This window comes from Amblyraja radiata, unplaced genomic scaffold (genome assembly GCF_010909765.2).
Source record: "Amblyraja radiata isolate CabotCenter1 unplaced genomic scaffold, sAmbRad1.1.pri scaffold_20_ctg1, whole genome shotgun sequence".
Taxonomy (NCBI): Eukaryota; Metazoa; Chordata; class Chondrichthyes; order Rajiformes; family Rajidae; genus Amblyraja; species Amblyraja radiata.
This window is the reverse complement of record NW_022630501.1, coordinates 249-18,772: the sequence shown is the minus strand read 5'-3', so window position 1 is coordinate 18,772 and position 18,524 is coordinate 249. Positions and strand designations below refer to the sequence as shown.

The 18,524-nt window shown below is 46.1% G+C and overlaps 1 long non-coding RNA gene across 2 annotated transcripts in view; it reads right to left on the bottom strand.

The window, feature by feature from the left end:
- LOC116969850 overlaps positions 1-16,143 on the bottom strand; it is a 35,010-nt gene extending 18,867 nt beyond the window's left edge. For both annotated transcript variants that reach the window (XR_004410941.1, XR_004410942.1), the window contains exon 1: positions 15,726-16,143. This is a non-coding gene — a long non-coding RNA (uncharacterized LOC116969850). The remainder of the gene's footprint in view (positions 1-15,725) is intronic.
- Positions 16,144-18,524: the final 2,381 nt, after the last annotated feature.

The window sequence follows — 18,524 nt, the reverse complement described above, 5'->3', positions numbered from 1 at the left end:
TACCTTAATAATCCCTGCTCTGAAAGCTGCCGAGTGTGCCTCCATTGCCGGACCAGGATATAGTGAAGCATCTGAGAGGATCATCTTCTCCAAGCCAGCAAGGAGGGCCTCGAATTCCTTGCGAGGTACCAGCTGTGATGTCAGAGGTTCCCCTGTGCTGTCTTGTGATGAACCAAAGAGCAGCTTGTGGATAAGTGGGAGCAACGCCGTCTCCTAAACACACTAGAGCAGGATAGTCAGTGCTCCTCCTTGTAAACATTGAAATCAATGCAAAGCAGTATCTTTGTCATCCTAAAAAATACATTATTTTACAATTGTTGATCCTTTGGCGAGAGAGACAAGGCAAGGGAATACATTACAGTTGAAAGGATACTGAACCGTGGTGGGGAACAGAAAGATCTTGGAGAGCTTGTTGTGTAGGAAGGAAATGCAGATGCTGGTTTACACTGAAGATAAGACACAAAATGCTGGAGTTACTCAGCGGACTAGACAGCATCTAATGCTCCAGAGATTACTCCAGCATTTTGTGTCTATCTTTGGAGAGCTTGTTCATGTGTCTTTGAAGGTAGTGGGACAGGCATCTTGGAATTGTGGAAAACGTTAGCTCAGCCGTACCTGTACTATTGTGTGGATTCTGGTTTCCTCCCTACAAGATTGATGGGAGTGCACTGGAGAGACACAAGAAAGGTTTACAACATTGGCAGGACTGCAGAAGAAAGGTTGCAACGAGAGAGTCGCCAGGAACTGCAGCAGGTAGAGTGATTGAGTGGTTATAATATTATAAGAAAAAAAGACAAAATGCTGGAATAACTCAGCAGGACAGGCAGCATCACTGGAGAGAAGGAATGGATCATGTTTCGGATTTGGACATGGACAAGCTTTTCCCATTGAGAGTAGGGAAGATTCAAACAAGAGGACATGACTTCAGAATTAAGGGACAGAAGTATAGGGGAACATGAGGGGGAACTTTTTTACTCAGAGAGTGGTAGCTGTGTGGAATGAGCTTCCAGGGGAAGTGGTGGAGGCAGTTTCATAGAAACATAGAAAATAGGTGCAGGAGTAGGCCATTCGGCCCTTCGAGCCTGCACCGCCATTCGATATGATCATGGCTGATCATCCAACTCAGTATCCCATCCCTGCCTTCTCTCCATACCCCCTGATCCCTTTAGCCACAAGGGCCACATCTAACTCCCTCTTAAATATAGCCAATGAACTGACCTCAACTACCTTCTGTGGCAGAGAATTCCACAGATTCACCACTCTCTGTGTAAAAAATGATTTTCTCATCTCGGTCCCAAAAGACTTCCCTCTTATCCTTAAACTGTGACCCCTAGATCTGGACTTCTTCAATCGGGAATAATCTTCCTGTGTCCAACCCCTTAAGAATTTTGTAAGTTTCTATAAGATCCCCCTTCAATCTTCTAAATTCTAGCGTGTTCAAGCCGAATCTATCCAGTCTTTCTTCATGAAGTCCTGGATAGACCCGGAACCCCAGGAATCAGTCTGGTGAACCTTCTCTGTGTGTGTGTGCGACGCCTCTCGGGTGTGGAATTAAACGCTGCCTTGTCCCTGGGTGGCAGCTCTGGCCAACACCTCCCAACCCCAGCCACAAAGCTGCAAGTCTCACTGCTCTTTCTGCCTGGGGATTGTGTGTAGTTCAAGCCTCTGCCCCACTTACGTGTCCTTGGCACGCTAATTACGCCACCTCGTGGTCGCATTGAGGCGCGACAATCCCGCGAATCAGGATGGTGCTTGAGACATTGTTCTGTAGGCGTACGTACTGTGGTCTGAGGAAAAGGTAATCCAAACAACCACAGTACCAGTAATGGATCCACCTTCATCTTCTCCATCTTCTCCCCCAGCAGTCGGGGCTGAATTGTGTTAAAGGCGCTTGAGAAGTCAAAGAATGTAATCCTTACAGATGCATCAGGGATGTCCAGATGTTTGTACGCCCTCTGCAGCATGTAAATGAGGGCATCATCGACACTGATGTTGGGCTGATATGCAAACTGTAAAGGATCCATTCGAGTTGACACACTAGTCCTGATGTAGGAGAGGACAAGTCTCTCAAATGTCTTCATAATATGTGAGGTGAGCGCTACTGGTCTGTAGTCATTGTGGTGAGTGGGATGGGTCTTCTTTGGGACAGGTACCAGGCAAGATGTTTTCCACAGCCTTGGGACCTTCTGTAGACGCAAGCTCAGGTTGAACAGGTGTGTTAGGATACCACACAGCTCTGAAGAGCAAGTCTTCAGTAGCCTTGGGCTGGTGTCATCAGGCCCCACTGCTTTCCCTGGCTTCAGTCTGTCCAGCATCATCTTGACCTGAGCAGTATGAAGAGTCATAGGTGGGGCTGCTGGTGGAGTAGGAGGTGGAAAGAGGGGACTCCGTGCAGGTGACATATCACGAGTGTTGGAGGGAGGGAGGGGAGGTGGAGAGGAAGCAGCAATGGTCAGCAGACCAGGTGGGGGAGGCTGGGGTGGTGTGGGGCAGTCAAATCTGTTGAAAAATCTGTTCAGATCATCAGCCAGACTCTGTTCACCATCAGGCAGTGTACCACCATTCTGCTTCATGCCCGTGATCTTTCGCATTCCAGCCCATACCTGCTTCACACCATCTTGCTGCAGCTGTCGTTCTAGTTTGAGCCTATATGCTTCTTTCCCCTCCTTAATCCTCACCTTCAGTTCCTTTTGAAGTTCTTTGATTTTATTATTATTCATGGTGCTGTTTGTTCACTAATATTCTCTAACAAACCTCTGAGGCCTCCACAGAACAGCTGTATTTATACCAGAGGTGTAGTCTACGTGATACGCAGGTATACGCCGTATACCCACTAAGAAAGCTCCAGCATTTCCGTATGCCCACTTAGAAATGCGCAATGACACGTATCAACTTCGATAGTGACAGAAGTTCTGTTTATTTTATGAATGAAAGTATGACAGTTCTGTCACAGAACTGTCATACTTTCATTCATAAATTCAACCTGTGCGCTGTGTCTCTGTCAGAGTCGCACTTTTCCTAGTCGGAAGTGGGAAAGTCCCGAGTTCCGAGTACAATGGAACGCAGCATTATAATAGCCATACAGAGGCTTCCGTCCATGGCCCGTGCCCGTGACCGTGGTGACCGCCCGTGACCTAGACCTGACGTCACGTCACCTAGACTTCAAGCCAAAGCATCCAAACAACCATTTGCAGGCAGTGCCTTTTACTTCAAACAAACCATATTTTCATTTTCAAATCACATTAAGGGTACTCACAGTTGTGTAGACATTTGTTCAGTGTTATTCAGAGCTCAGAGAGACGTGACCCTTGGCTTCATCCATCTTGCAGGGAATGAGTGAGGCACACCACTTCCTGGTTTTATAGTCCCTCCCCCTCCCTCCCTCCAGCAGGGGCAGCAGAGAGAATGGTGAATTAAAAAAAAGATTAATATCTCTCTGATTTGTCATCGATGGGAAAAATCCTCCGCCCCCGTAAGGCAGAGGGAGGCTCTGGGCGAGGTGGCCAAAAATGACGGCCGTCGGTGGCGTTCTGTCGGAAATCGCAGCACAGTAGGCCAAAAGCGGTCAAGATCAAAGATTTAGTGATATACTAGACCAAGTGCAGACCCGTTGGGTCTGTTCCCCCAACGTGCGGTTGTGGGGGAGAGGTGGCATGCAACGTCACACACACTAACTATCCACCCCCCCCCCCCCGCACTCACGCTAATTACCCACCTTGATATTATATTAATATTATTAATTTGCTCCTTTTACCCCATAACCACCCTATCTACTGACACATAGCCTCCAACTTGCAGTCACATCTAGAGAGGGGGGTGGTAGAGAGTGAGTGCAGAGAGAGAAGGGGCAGAGACAGGAAGAGAGAGAGACACAGAGAGCGGGGCAAGAGGGGGAGGGGGGGGGGGAGGAGGAGAAGAGGGAAGGTGGGTGAGGGAGGAAAGGTGGGGGAGGAGGGGAGGAGAGGGAGAGGGTGAGAGTGAAGGGGAGAGAGGGGGGGTGCTGAGAGGGGGTGAGGGGGAGAGTTGGGGAGCAGGGAGGGGGGAGGGAGGGTGGAGGGAAGAGGGGTAGGGGGTGTGGAGGGGAGGGGGGTTAGGGGAAGGAGGGAGGGGAGGGAGGGAGATGGAGGGAGAGGAGAGGGGAGGAGGGGGGAGAGGGAGAGAGAGGGATGTGCTGAGAGGGGTGAAGGTGTGGGGAGGGGGAACGAGGTGGGCGCAAGGATGGGGGAGGGAGGTGTGGCGGGTTTAGGGAGGGATGGTGGGGGAGGGATGGAGGGGGAGGGAGAAAAAAGGGGGAGAGAGAGGGGGGGGGAGAGGGAGGGGGGGGAGAGGAGAGGGAGGAGAGAGGGGGGGAGAGGAGAGGGGGGGAGAGGAGAGGGGGGAGGGAGAGGAGAGGGGGGAGAGAGGAGAGGAGGGGGGGGGGAGAGGAGGAGGGGGGGAGAGAGGAGAGGGGAGAGGAGAGAGGAGAGGGGGGGGGGGAGAGAGGAGAGGGGGGGAGAGAGAGGAGAGGAGAGGAGAGGGGGGGAGAGGAGAGAGGGAGAGGAGGGGGGGAGGAGCGGGGGGGGGGAGATGAGGGGGAGAGAGAGGAGGGGGGGAGAGAGAGGAGAGGGGAGGAGAGGGTGGGGGAGAGAGAGGGGGGGAGAGAGGAGGGGGAGAGAGGAGGGGGAGAGAGGAGGAGGGAGAGAGAGGAGGGGGGAGAGGAGGGGGGAGAGAGGAGGCGGGGAGAGAGGGGAGGGGGAAGAGTAGGGGGGAGAGAGGAGGGGGAGGGGGAGGGGGAGGAGAGGGGGAGAGAGGAGAGGGGGAGAGAGAGGAGGGGGGAAGAGGAGGGGGGAGAGAGGAGAGGAGAGTGAGAGAGACAGGGGGAGAGAGAGAGAAAGAGAGAGGGATAGGGAGAGAGAGGTGGGTGGAGAGAGAGGTGGGCGATAGAGGAGGAGGGGGGGGAGAGAGAGATAGTGCCTTTTTACTTCAACCCAACCCAAACAACCATTTGCAGGCAGTGCTTTTTTACTTCCAACTAACCATATATTCATTTTCAAACCATATTATGGGTACTCACAGCTGTGGAGACATTTGTTCAGTGTCATTCAGAGCTCTGATTGAGGCACACCACTTGCAGAGACTGATTGAGGCACACCACTTCCTGGTTTTATAGTCCCTCCCCCTCCCTCCAGCAGGGGCAGCAGAGAGAATGGGGAATTTTGTAAAAGCATTAATATCTCTGTCATATTTAATCGATGGGAAAAATCCTCAGCAAACATGCGGCGGAGGGGGGCTCTGAGCAAGGTGACCAAAAATGACGGCCGTAGGTGGCGGCGTTCTCTCGGAAATTGCAGCACAGATCGCCAAAACCGGTTAAGAACAGAGTTTTAGTAATATAGATAGATATATATATATACACACATATATATATACACTGTGTGTGTGTACGTGTGTGTGTGTACGTGTGGGTATATATATATAATATATATATATATAATATATATATATATATATATATGTGTGTGTGTGGTGTGCGCGCATGGATTTGTGGTATTCATGGTGTGTGTGTGTGTGTGTGTATATAATATATATATATATATATAATACACACACTTATATATATCTTTATAATAATTGTGGGACAAAATAATAATATACAGAACTATATATATATAATATATATCTATTCTGTATTTTACCTGTTTTCCTATGTATATAGAATATCTATATCCTAATATAGAACATCTATCCACTCAAATATTCTAACCTTAATCAAAGTTTACAACTGTTCAAGATACCTTGCACTAGACAATTTATTTATTGCTTTCTCTGTTAGAAATTTAGATCAATGTGATCACTGTTGATGGTTAAGAATGCATCAATGGTTCAATTGTTCTTTATTGTAATGTGTGTACAACACAGTGACATTTTTTTTGCACAACCCACAAATGCACAGTCCACCATATTTTGGTGCCATTTACAAAACAAAAAGTCCAAAGTCCACATGCTGGCAGTACTGGAGTGCCCATGATCCATGTTAAGCCCAGGTAAGCCCCAGGCTGCTGCAGGTCCACGGCCCTGTACTGTACATTAATGTTAGTGTTCCAGTGAAGCAATTGCTTATTTCTGATTAGTGCTAAATTGTTCAGGATTTGCATTGGAAAAATGCAAACAAAGCTAGCTTGTTTCAGAACAATTTTTAGTTTGATGTGACTACACAGCAGGGTAATGCTCGAGACATTCTCACATGGTTGGGAGTGCCATAGTCAGTATGTAACACAGCTGTGTGATTTGAAGGTCAGTAGGCCTTGTGGGATTTTATTTGACTAATGTTATCAGACCACTGAGTGGGCCTCCCATGAGTGTAGGCTTAATCTTCCAACCTACCTTTTTGCAGACTATAACGCTCTAAAGCACTATATTCTGCCCTTTTGCACTATCTGTTGTACTTGTGTATGACTCGATTATACTGGTGTATGATTAGACTGGACAGCACACAGACAAAGCTTTTCATTGTATCTCAGTGCAGGTGACAATAATAAATCAAAACCAATACTTGTATCAATTGAACCTCCTAGGCACAGTTGTATATCCAACTGAAATTTGTGTGAAAAGTTTAGAAAGAGGTTTCTTTACTAAATGTTCTCTCAAAATCTTTAAGATGCAATGAATGCATCAAGGGCTCTTAGGCACATAATCAGGAATTGTAGTGAACCAAGAGGGCCTGAGCTATAGGGAAAAGTTAAGAAGACTAGGACTCTATTCCTTGGAGCTCAGGAGGATGAGGGTCGATCTTAGAGGTGTAGAAAATCATGAGAATATTCTCCTACTCTGAGAAAGATGCACAGTCTCTTGTCCAGAGTAGAGGAATTGAGAACCAGAGGTTTAAGGTGAGGCGGGAAAGATTTAATAGGAACCTGAAGAGTAACTTCGTCACACAAAGGATGTATGAAATGAGCTGTCGGAGGAGATGGTTGAGGCAAGTACTATCGCCATCTTTAAGAAACATTTAGACAGGTTCATGGATAGGACAGGTTTAGAGGGAAGTGGACCAAATGCAAGCAGGTGGGACTACTGTAGTTGGGACATGTTGGTCAGTGTGGGCAAGTTGGGCGGAAGGGTCTGTTTCCATGCTGTATGACTCTATAACCACAGTTGTAACCAACACAATACATACAAGTGCTACCTGACTGAAATTGATTCTGCAAATCCTTCCCCTGACCTGTTATTTTCTTGTAATCGAATGCACGTTCCAAACAGAACAGCTCCTCAGAAGAGGCTTTCCACAGCCTGTTGATGGTTTCGCTGAAATGAATCACAAATATATATTTTATAATTGTGTTTTTGCAATATTTTGATTGGTAGATTCTGGTGAGACCTGGGTTAGATCTCTGGAAAGAACATATAGTCATGCAGCACTTTTCTATGGTGAGCTGTTTTGGGGATATCCTCAATGAGTGCATTTCCTTGATTTCTTAATTACTCTCATATTATGTATTATTTCTTCCTTCATACAAAATTCTCCAGAGTGGACTTTAAATTTATTCCAGTTCATTTCACAAGCATCGCTTTCCTTTAGTCATTTTCCACTATTTTAAAAGGTTACTTAGTAATCATTCAGTTTGTCATATTGAACATGATATTTGATTTATGATATAGTCATGATACTTAAGCCGAGGAAATTTGTATAGAAATAGAAACAGGAAGAAGCTTAGTGGACGAAAAACCTTTGTGTTATTCAATGATTGGCTTCACCTCCACTTTCATGCCTGATCCTCATCACCCACGATTTCCCTTCAACATAGAAATATTTCCATCTCAGTCTCAAATATACCTAATGATCCAGCATTTACAACTCTCTGGGATAGAGTATTCTAAAGGTTCACTATCAACCGAGAGAAGAAATAAAAAACAAAACCCTTTATGCATAGTACTGGAGGAACTCAATGGGTCAGGCAGCATCTGGGCAGGGAACCTCATCTCAGCCTTATTCTGATCTGGTTTTTGATTCCATCAAACCTCTTCAATATTGTATATTTTTTCAGCAAGATTCACTCCTTTTTCCAAACTTTGAAGAAAAGGTAAAACCTAGTGTTAGAAACTTACAGGTGCATCCTAATATGGCAATATATCACCAATATCCTTCTAGATTTAGGGACAGTTTCTTCCCAGCAGTTATCAGGCAACTGACCCGTCCTCTAACCAGCTAGAGATCGGTCTCGACCTACCATCTATCTCATTGGAAACCTTCAAACTATCTTTAATCTGACTTTTAGACTTTATCTTACACTTTATCCTGTATCTGTACACTGTGGACGGCTTGATTGTAATTATGTGTAGTCTTTTCGCCAGCTGGATAGCATGTAGCTAAAAGGCTTTTCAGTGTACCTTGTGACAATAATAAACAAAACTAAATCTTTTCCTAAGATAGACACCAAGTGCTAGAGTAACTACACATGTCAGGCAGCATCACTGGAGAAAAAGCATAGGTGATGTTTCGGGTCAGGCCCCTTTTTCAGACAGAAGTCTGAAGTATCCCAACCTGAAATATCACCCATCCCTTTTCTCCAAAGATGCTGCCTGACACACTGAGTTAAGCCAGCACTTGGTGTCTATCTTTGGTATAAACCAATATCTGCAGTTTCTTGTTTCGAAACATTTTCTTAGATGGCTTTCCAAATCACAATAATCCACTTACAATGCAAGTGTTCCTCTCGTTCTCTTGATATTCCATCCTCTAAATGCACTCGTCCTGCAGTTTGTCTCTCTCCCTTATAGTCGAGCAAATGCATTACAATTATCAATCTGTTCAATCTCCCACTGATGCAGAAGTGCCATGCAAATCCTCGTGAAAGACGTTCTCCTTATTTCCCAATTATAGAGGAAGATGTGGTGGAGATGAATGAAATCTTGGTGTCCCTTATCATCAGAGATAGGTAATCAGTACTAATAATTATTCAGTGATTAGTTTAAAACATGATCATATTGACTTTAGACTTTGTAATTTATCGATACAGTGTGGAAACTGGCCCTTCGACCCACCGAGTCCGCACCGACCAGCGATATCCTCGTACACTAGGGAAAATTTACAATTTACAGAAGCCAATTAACCTACAAACCTGTATGTCTTTGGAGTGTGGGAGGAAACCGAAGCACCCGGAGAAAACCCACGCAATTACAGGAGAATGTACAAATTCCGTACAGACAGCAACCATAGTCAGGATCAACCCTGGGTCTCTGGCGGCTGTAAGGCAAGAACTCTGCCGCTCACAATTCTGACAACATCTTTTCAGCACCAACTTGTGGTGTTTAACTTGCTAACAAAATTTTACCTTGCTGGTAGCAGTTTATGTACTGTAAGTCCTGGATAACTAGTACTCAAATGCTACATTGTCATTGAAAAGAATTAATGCATACCGCATACCAGTTTGGATACTCATGCTTTACTGAGTCCAATTGCACAGATCATTGCATTTTTGCTGGGTTGTTTGATGTCCCAAGTGAGGAAATCGGACAGGGAAAACTGTGAAATGTCTGTATCGGAGACCACAGTTATCTCCAAGTTGTGCTCAGCTGGATACAGATGTTGTCTCCTGAAGTGCACTGATGGAAGAAAATAACCGCTCAGTGGTGACAGTGAATCTGTGAGACATTGCTTAGCTTTCCACAGGTCCTGTCCACGACTGGAGCCAGAATGAATGGAGGTGTAAAGCTCAGAAAAGGAGTTGCAGGCCGTTGTATGGATGTCTTTTTCCACGGTTGAAGCAGCCAATTCCATACAACATCAATCACGCTAAACAAATGAGACCTTGCAGGTCTTGGCAACAGCTGTGTAGACTCCAGAAGTCATTATGTCTGGTGCTTAAATAGGATGTCAAACACTTCAACCCATTTTATATGGTTTTACCAACACAACCAATTTATAGAGTGCTGTTGATCCACCTCAAGCTACCCTATGGTGGTTGACTTAAAGGTGTAATGGTAGTACCCTGCATATGGAGAAATGGAAATTGGAAGTTCAAGGTTTCCTTACTTTATCATCCTTGTCCCTCCTCTTAATGCTGGTTCTGAACTTCAATGCAACTGGCCATTAAACAACAGAAAATTAGCATTATTTGCAATTGAATTACCATTGACATCCAACGCAGAAACCATGGGCCCATGTTTTTAATAGATCCAGTTGGAATATGAAAACGTACCCAAATTAATCAGGAAAACAGGTCCATAATTACATCTTGGATTGGGAGGATAGCTGCATTCAGAGTAGGATGTTGAATCTGCCAACAGTTTTATGTGAAATTATCTGAATAGGAGACCTAATCACGATGCCTCGATTCACACCCACTTTGATACTGAGGATGTTCATCTTTTTGGACAGTTTCTAGAAATGGATAGTGCAGAAGCCTCTCCGCTTCTTGTGAATTCACATTATATTCATAAAAATGCCACCTACAGCTATTTTGCATAAGCCACATTTTACATGCAACCTTATCACCAAACAATAGAACATCTGGCTTCTGACAGATGGAGGAAATATCAAAGGAATATACAGAAATGTGCGATTATGTATAATGTTACCACATTGCCATCTGCAGACATAGTAGGAAGCTGGGAATTTTGAGGACAATTTTGTGGGATTCTTTAAAGAAAAACTTGTTTTAGTTTAGAGATAGAGCGCAGAAACAGACTCTTAGACCCACCGAGTCTGCACCGACCAGCAATCCCTGCACACTAACACTAGGGACAATTTACATTTATAGAAGATAATTAGCCTACAAACCTGTATACCTTTGGAGTGCGGGAGGAAACTGAACAGCCAGAGAAACCCACGCAAGTCATGGGGAGCAGGTACAAACTCTATACAGACTGCACCCGTAGTCAGGATCGAACCTGGATCTCTGGCGCTGTAAGGCAGCAACTCAGCTATGCCACTGTGCCGTCTGGTGTTGAGCTTTAATCACTTCTCTTGGATAAGAAATGTTTTCACGCCACCTTTATGTGTTGTTGAAGATGGTGCAACTTTGATATGACAACTAAAATGCTGTTCGGCTTTTTGAGCCCGTTAGGTGTATTAACAAAAGTTCTGATATCAAAATTTCATTAATGAAGTTCTGGCTCACAGATAGGAGTGGGTGGTCAGAGGTTAGTGAATCTCTGGAGAAGGGCGGCACAGTGACGCAGTGGTAGTTACTGCCTTACAGCACCAGAGATCCGGGTTCGATCCTGACTACGGGAGCTATCTGTACAGAGTTTATATATTCTCCCCGTTACCGCATGGGTTTTTGCTAGGTGCTCCGGTTTCCTCCCACACTCCAAAGACGTATAGGCTTGTAGGTTAATTGGCTTTTGTAAATTGTAAATTGTCCCAAGTGTGTAGGATAGTGCTAGTGTATTGGGCGATCACTGGTAGGCGGAGACGCAGAGCCTGCTTCCACACTGTACCTCTAAAGTCTAAAAGTCCAAGTTGATGGTATATATGGCAAATAAATTGTGATTAGTGTCAGAGGTTATAAATGGGTCTTTTTTGGCAACACAATCTTAATGGGTTGTTAGGCCTGTGTCCATGCTATATGATTCAAAATATTTTATTATATTAGATGTGTATTTTGTATTTCGCCATACAGGTGTAATCTTAATCAATTTATTGAATAAAATAAAACAATCTGAAGGTTTTGGACTCTAAGGCAAATTTCTGACATTGATCTGTTCTTATGTCTGATAATATTTTCAATACTCTATTACTTTTGATATACTTTGTATTCTGGGTCAGAGCTCTCATGGATTAAATACAATATTATTCCAGTCTCAATGCCAAAATAAAGTCTATTCAAAAAGTCTTCCCTCATACATGTTTTAGAAAAATAAAAAGGTTTGAATTATCAAGAAACATAGAAACATAGAAAATAGGTGCAAGAGTAGGCCATTCGGCCCTTCGAGCCTGCACCGCCATTCAATATGATCATGGCTGATCATCCAACTCAGTATCCTGTACCTGCCTTCTCTCCATACCCCCTGATCCCTTAGCCACAAGGGCCACATCTAACTCCCTCTTAAATATAGCCAATGAACTGGCCTCAACTACCTTCTGCGGGAGAGAATTCCAGAGATTCACCACTCTCTGTGTGAAAAAAGGTTTTCATCATCTCAGTCCTAAAAGATTTCCCCCTTATCCTTAAACTGTGACCCCTTGTTCTGGACTTCCCCAACATCGGGAACAATCTTCCTGCATCTAGCCTGTCCAACCCCTTAAGAATTTTGTAAGTTTCTATAAGATCCCCCCTCAATCTTCTAAATTCTAGCGAGTACAAACCGAGTCTATCCAGTCTTTCTTCATATGAAAGTCCTGACAACCCAGGAATCAGTCTGGTGAACCTTCTCTGTACTCCCTCTATGGCAAGAATGTCTTTCCTCAGATTAGGAGACCAAAACTGTACGCAATACTCCAGGTGTGGTCTCACCAAGACCCTGTACAACTGCAGTAGAACCTCCCTGCTCCTATACTCAAATCCTTTTGCTATGAACGCTAACATACCATTCGCCTTCTTCACTGCCTGCCGCACCTGCATGCCTACTTTTAATGACTGGTGTACCATGACACCCAAGTCTCGTTGCATCTCCCCCTTTCCTAATCGGCCAAGATTTAGAAGTTGTAGATTACCACACTGGATTACCACACTGGAATTTCAGGTGACTATTCAAACTAATCTAGGCATGCTTGGCTGAAAGGTTTAGTTTAGTTTACTTTATTGTCACGGATACTGAGGTACAGTGAAAAGATTTTGGTGCTTTGCACTGTACCTCAGTACAGTGGCTTGCCTCACAAGGTTGGTCTAACCTGATTGTTATGTTTTAATCAGAATAAGTTTAGACAACTTTGAATTCAGTCGGACCTAAGAATATCCAATAAATTATATAAAAGATGACATAAGAAAAATGAAACAAATGACAACGAAGCAACTAAATTAATATAGAATTTGATGTATCATCGGTTGGGATAACTCATACTACTTGTCAGTGTAAATTCTACAGCCAGAGACAGGAGGTCCAGGTTGCTAGCCATTTTAATCCCTCTTCCAATTCCCATACTCCCTTGGCCTTGAGGCAGTACACAAACTGGAGGAACAGCACCTCATGTTCCAAAGGTCATCTAAACCACGCAGTATGAACATTGAAAACTTCAATTCCAGGTAATCCCTCCCCCTCCTTCACCTCTATCCACATCTCAGCTCCCCAAACCTGCCTCTCCTACCCCATACACACCTTCCTTTCTACACCCCATCCCAGTCACACATTTCTGTTCCCCTCCTCCACATTCCCAATCTGCGCATCACCCACCCCTCCCTCTTCGTTGCGACCATTGTACTTCTCCCCCCCCCCTCCTCCTTCTAAGCCCCCCTCCTCAACCCACCGTTCCCCTCTAACCCCCATCTCTCCCTCCGATTCTACATTTCACTTCCCACCCCTTTCTTACCAGCTTCCAACATGTACATCCTTTGGTCTTCCGCACTTATCACCTCCAGCCTTAATTATTGTCTTCACATTCCCACCCCTCACCTGGTTTATCTGCCAATTACCTGGTCTTGTCCAACCCCTTATCCTTACCTCTCTCTATCAGCTATCTCCCCTTTACTCCATCAGTCTGAAGAAGGGTCGTAACCTGAAAAATCATCTTCTACAGATGCTGCCTGACTCATTCAGTTCCTCAGTTTGTTTTTTTCGGCCATCGTCAACACTTGAAATAAAGAACAGTTTTTAATTTCTACTGACTTCTTTCTAACTTTAAAACCATTCTTCAGAACACTGAGCACACCATATGTCAGATTGTATAACCCATGGCAATCACTTTCAGCTCTCCACAATGTTTAGTTTAGTTTAATTTATTGTCACGTGTACCGAGGAACAGTGAAAAACGTTTTATTGCGTGCTAGGCAATCAGCGGAGAGACTATACTGTACATGACTACAAATAAGCCGTCCACAGTGTACAGATACAGGATAAAGGAAATAATGTTTAGTGCAAGGTAAATTCCAGTAAAGTCTGATTACAGATAGTCCGAGGGTTTCCGATGAGGTAGATGATAACACAGGACCACTCTCGAGGTGATAAGATGCAGTGGCAGTTATCAGGCTAATATATTAAAACTAACCTAATTTAATCAAGTTAATTAATTAAAACAAGGTTCCCATTCAGATTTAGTGACTTAAGTGAAGTTCCATCCTCAACCACATTAAGGAGCACATAATAGCCTTATCAGTTTGGTTTATTTTGGATCATGTTTTCCCAGGGAGGAAATGTCAAAGAATAGAGGCTATAGCTTTAAGGTGAGAGGGACAAATTGAAAGGAATTGAATTGAATACTTTATTGTCACCTGTTACAGGTGACAGTGAAATTCTTTGCTTGCATACCCAAGGTCGCCTATAAATAATCACTCATGACGGGTGCTTACAAAGTTACAAATTCCCCCTCGCACCTGGCCCCCCTTTATTCTTCCCCATCCCTCACGGAGGTCCCCCACGCCGGGTCCTCCATTGTTTATTGTTTTTCCCCCTCCCTCATGGCGGCCCCCCCCCATGCCAGGTTCCTTCCCTCAGCAATGGCGCCCTCACCTCTGCATGTCCGTCGGTCGGCGCCATCATTGACCAACACTCCACTAACGACGCCGAGTCCTCTTCAGGGGCCGATGGCCGCGGGCCTCGGGAGATGTGTGGGGGAAGTTATTTTACACAGTAAAGTGGTAGGTGCCTGGAATGTACTGCCAGGGGTGTGGTGATGGAGGCAGATACAATAGTGGCATTTAAGAGCCTGTTAGATAGATACATGGATATGCAGGGAATGGAAAATATAAGTCATGTGAAAGCAAACAAGATTAGTTTAGCTGGCACGAAGATTGTGGGCCTGCTCCAGCGCTATACTATCCTGTATCTCTCCCTCCCCCATCTCTCCTCCCTCCCTCCAGCCTCGGCGTTGATGTAGGAGGGTTTGTTTTGAAAGCGGTTTGTTATGGCCGTCGGCGGAGTGACCATCGGCGGCCGGTGTGAGGGAGGGAGGGAGGGCGGTGGGGAGAAGGAAGTGGAGCCGCCATCGTCACTGCCGCTGCCGCTGCTGCTGTGCGGGGCCCGTCGTTCACCCCGATAGAGGCGATGGCGGGTGGAGAGCGAGGGACCGGGGGGGGGAGCGCTGGAGCAGGCCCACAATCTGTTGTGTTGTGGGGCCGCTGTGCTGTGTTGTGTTGTGCTGTGGGGTCGCGGCCGCTGTGTTGTGGGGCCGCTGTGTTGTGTTGTCGCGGCCGCTGTGTTGTGTTGTGTTGTGGGGCCGCTGTGTTGTGTTGTGTTGTGGGGCCGCTGTGTTGTGTTGTGTTGTCGCGGCCGCTGTGCTGTGTTGTGTTGTGGGGCCGCTGTGTTGTGTTGTGTTGTGTTGTCGCGGCCGCTGTGCTGTGTTGTGCTGTGGGGTCGCGGCCGCTGTGCTGTGTTGTGTTGTGTTGTGTTGTGTTGTGTTGTGGGGTCGCGGCCGCTGTGTTGTGCTGTGTTGTGCTGTGGGGTCGCGGCCGCTGCCGGGACGGGACTGGGTTCAGGGTCCGTCGTTCCCGCTTCCCGCCCGGCGACGGGAGAACGGTCTCCCCGGACAGACAGACAGACGAGCGGCCGCCGGCAGCGGACGGGACGGGACGGGACGGGAGCCGCTCACTGGGCGTCAGGCTGACCGATGGGGCCGCTCCGGCGGCGAGGATGGGTTTCACGGCCTCACTCACCCAGACTAGGCCCGGATCATCGAGGCGATGCGTTGACAATGGCGGCGATCTGATCCCGCCCCCCCCCCCCTGCGCAGGCGCGGTGAGACGACGTCATTGGTCACCAGCTTCCCCCCACTGCGCAGGCGCGGTGAGACGACGTCATTGGTCACCAGCTTCCCCCCACTGCGCAGGCGCGGGGAGACGACGTCATTGGTCACCAGCTTCCCCCCACTGCGCAGGCGCGGGTGGCCGCCAATCATCCCGCGGCCGGAACCAGAATTTTCCCGAATTTCGCGCAAATTTATTTTTCCTCGGAATGTTTTTTACTGGAAAAAAGGGGAGTTGGTCAAACCCAACGGACGGCCATGATCACGGACATCTTCAAATCCCGTTTCTGTAGTCTGAGGTTTTCCTGTGTTTGACAACATCAACCAAAGTACTGACGTTGTAGAGCTGGTGGCGGCTCAATGGCTGCTCCCTGGCAACGCTGGTACCCACAGTTAATGTAGCATCTTGACAAGTTGAATATGGCACAAATCAACTCCTGCCTCAATGGCTGCTCCCTGGCAACGCTGGTACCCACTGTTAATGAAGCATCTTGACAAGTTGAATATGGCACAAATCAACTCCTGCCTCAATGGCTGCTCCCTGGCAACGCTGGAACCCACTGTTAATGTTATGTAGCATCTTGACAAGTTGAATATGGCACAAATCAACTCCTGCCTCAATGGCTGCTACCCGGCAACGCTGGTACCCACTGTTAATGAAGCATCTTGACAAGTTGAATGTGGCACAAATCAACTCCTGCCTCAATGGCTGCTCCCTGGCAACGCTGGAACAGACTGTTAATGAAGCATCTTGACAAGTTGAATGTGGCACAAATCAACTCTTGCCTCAATGGCTGCTACCCGGCAACGATGGAACCCACTGTTAATGTTATGTAGCATCTTGACAAGTTGAATGTGGCACAAATCAACTCCTGCCTCAGAAATGACCTGGATCTGCTTCAACAACAAGGCCACCCGTAGACACTATCTCACTGGCTCTCCACTCTGCCGAGGACTGTCTGGATAACAGGAACAAATACATCAGGTTAGATGCAAAATGCTGGGGTACCTTAACAGGTCAGGCAGTATCTCTGGAGAACAGGAATGGGTGATGTTTTGGGTCGAGACCTTTCTTCAGACTGAGAGTAAGAAGCATCTCAACCCAAAATGTCACTATTCCTTTTCACCAGAGGTGCTGCCTGACCCGCTGAGTTACTCCAGCTTTTTGTAGGAAAAGTAGCTTACCTTCGTCATCAGTCCTTTATCTGTTTCCTGTCTTGCTGAATTTTATACATAATAAATGAATAACATATTGTGTAGGAAGGAATTGCAGATAGATACAAAATGCTGGAGTAACTCAGAGGGTCAGGCAACATCTCTGGTGAAAAGAAATAGGTGATGCTTCGGAATGAGACCCTTCTTCAGACCCTCATTCTACAAACGGCATTGGGGGTTCAGTATTGATGTGGATAGAGAACTGGCTGGCAAACAGGAAGCAAAGAGTAGGAGTAAACGGGTCCTTTTCACAATGGCGGGCAGTGACTAGTGGGGTACCGCAATGCTCAGTGCTGGGACCCCAGCTATTTACAATATATATTCATATCTGGATGAGGGAATTGAAAGCAATATCTCCAAGTTTGCGGATGACACTAAGCTGGGGGCAGTGTTAGCTGTGAGGAGGATGCTAGGAGACTGCAAGGTGACTTGGATAGGCTGGGTGAGTGGGCAAATGTTTGGCAGATGCAGTATAATGTTGATAAATGTGAGGTTATCCATTTTGGAGGCAAAAACAGGAAAGCAGACTATTATCTAAATGGTGGCCGACTAGGAAAGGGGAGATGCAGCGAGACCTGCGTGTCATGGTACACCAGTCATTGAAAGTAGGCATGCAGGTGCAGCAGGCAGTGAAGAAAGCGAATGGTATGTTAGCTTTCATAGCAAAAGGATTTGAGTATAGGAGCAGGGAGGTTCTAATGCAGTTGTACAGGGTCTTGGTGAGACCACACCTGGAGTATTGCGTACAGTTTTGGTCTCCAAATCTGAGGAAGGACATTATTGCCATAGAGGGAGTGCAGAGAAGGTTCACCAGACTGATTCCTGGGATGTCAGGACTGTCTTATGAAGAAAGACTGGATAGACTTGGTTTATACTCTCTAGAATTTAGGAGATTGAGAGGGGATCTTATAGAAACTTACAAAATTCTTAAGGGGTTGGACAGGCTAGATGCAGGAAGATTGCTCCCGATGTTGGGGAAGTCCAGGACAAGGGGTCACAGCTTAAGGATAAGGGGGAAATCCTTTAAAAACCGAGATGAGAAGAACTTTTTTCACACAGAGAGTGGATGAATCTCTGGAACTCTCTGCCACAGAGGGTAGTCGAGGCCAGTTCATTGGCTATATTTAAGAGGGAGTTAGATGTGGCCCTTGTGGCTAAGGGGATCAGAGGGTATGGAGAGAAGGCAGGTACGGGATACTGAGTTGGATGATCAGCCATGATCATATTGAATGGCGGTGCAGGCTCGAAGGGCCGAATGGCCTACTCCTGCACCTAATTTCTATGTTTCTATGTTTCTATATGCATAACATGTATATTTATGTTTCTGTGCTTGTCTGAGACTACCTGCCTGTGATAGTTCTACAAGCACAATTTTCATTTTACCTGTACCTCACCATATTTGTGCATATGATGAATTTGCTCACAGTACTCCAAATGCAGCCTGACAAAACAATAAAAAAGATTAAATTGTGAGCAATTTTGGGCACAATGTCTG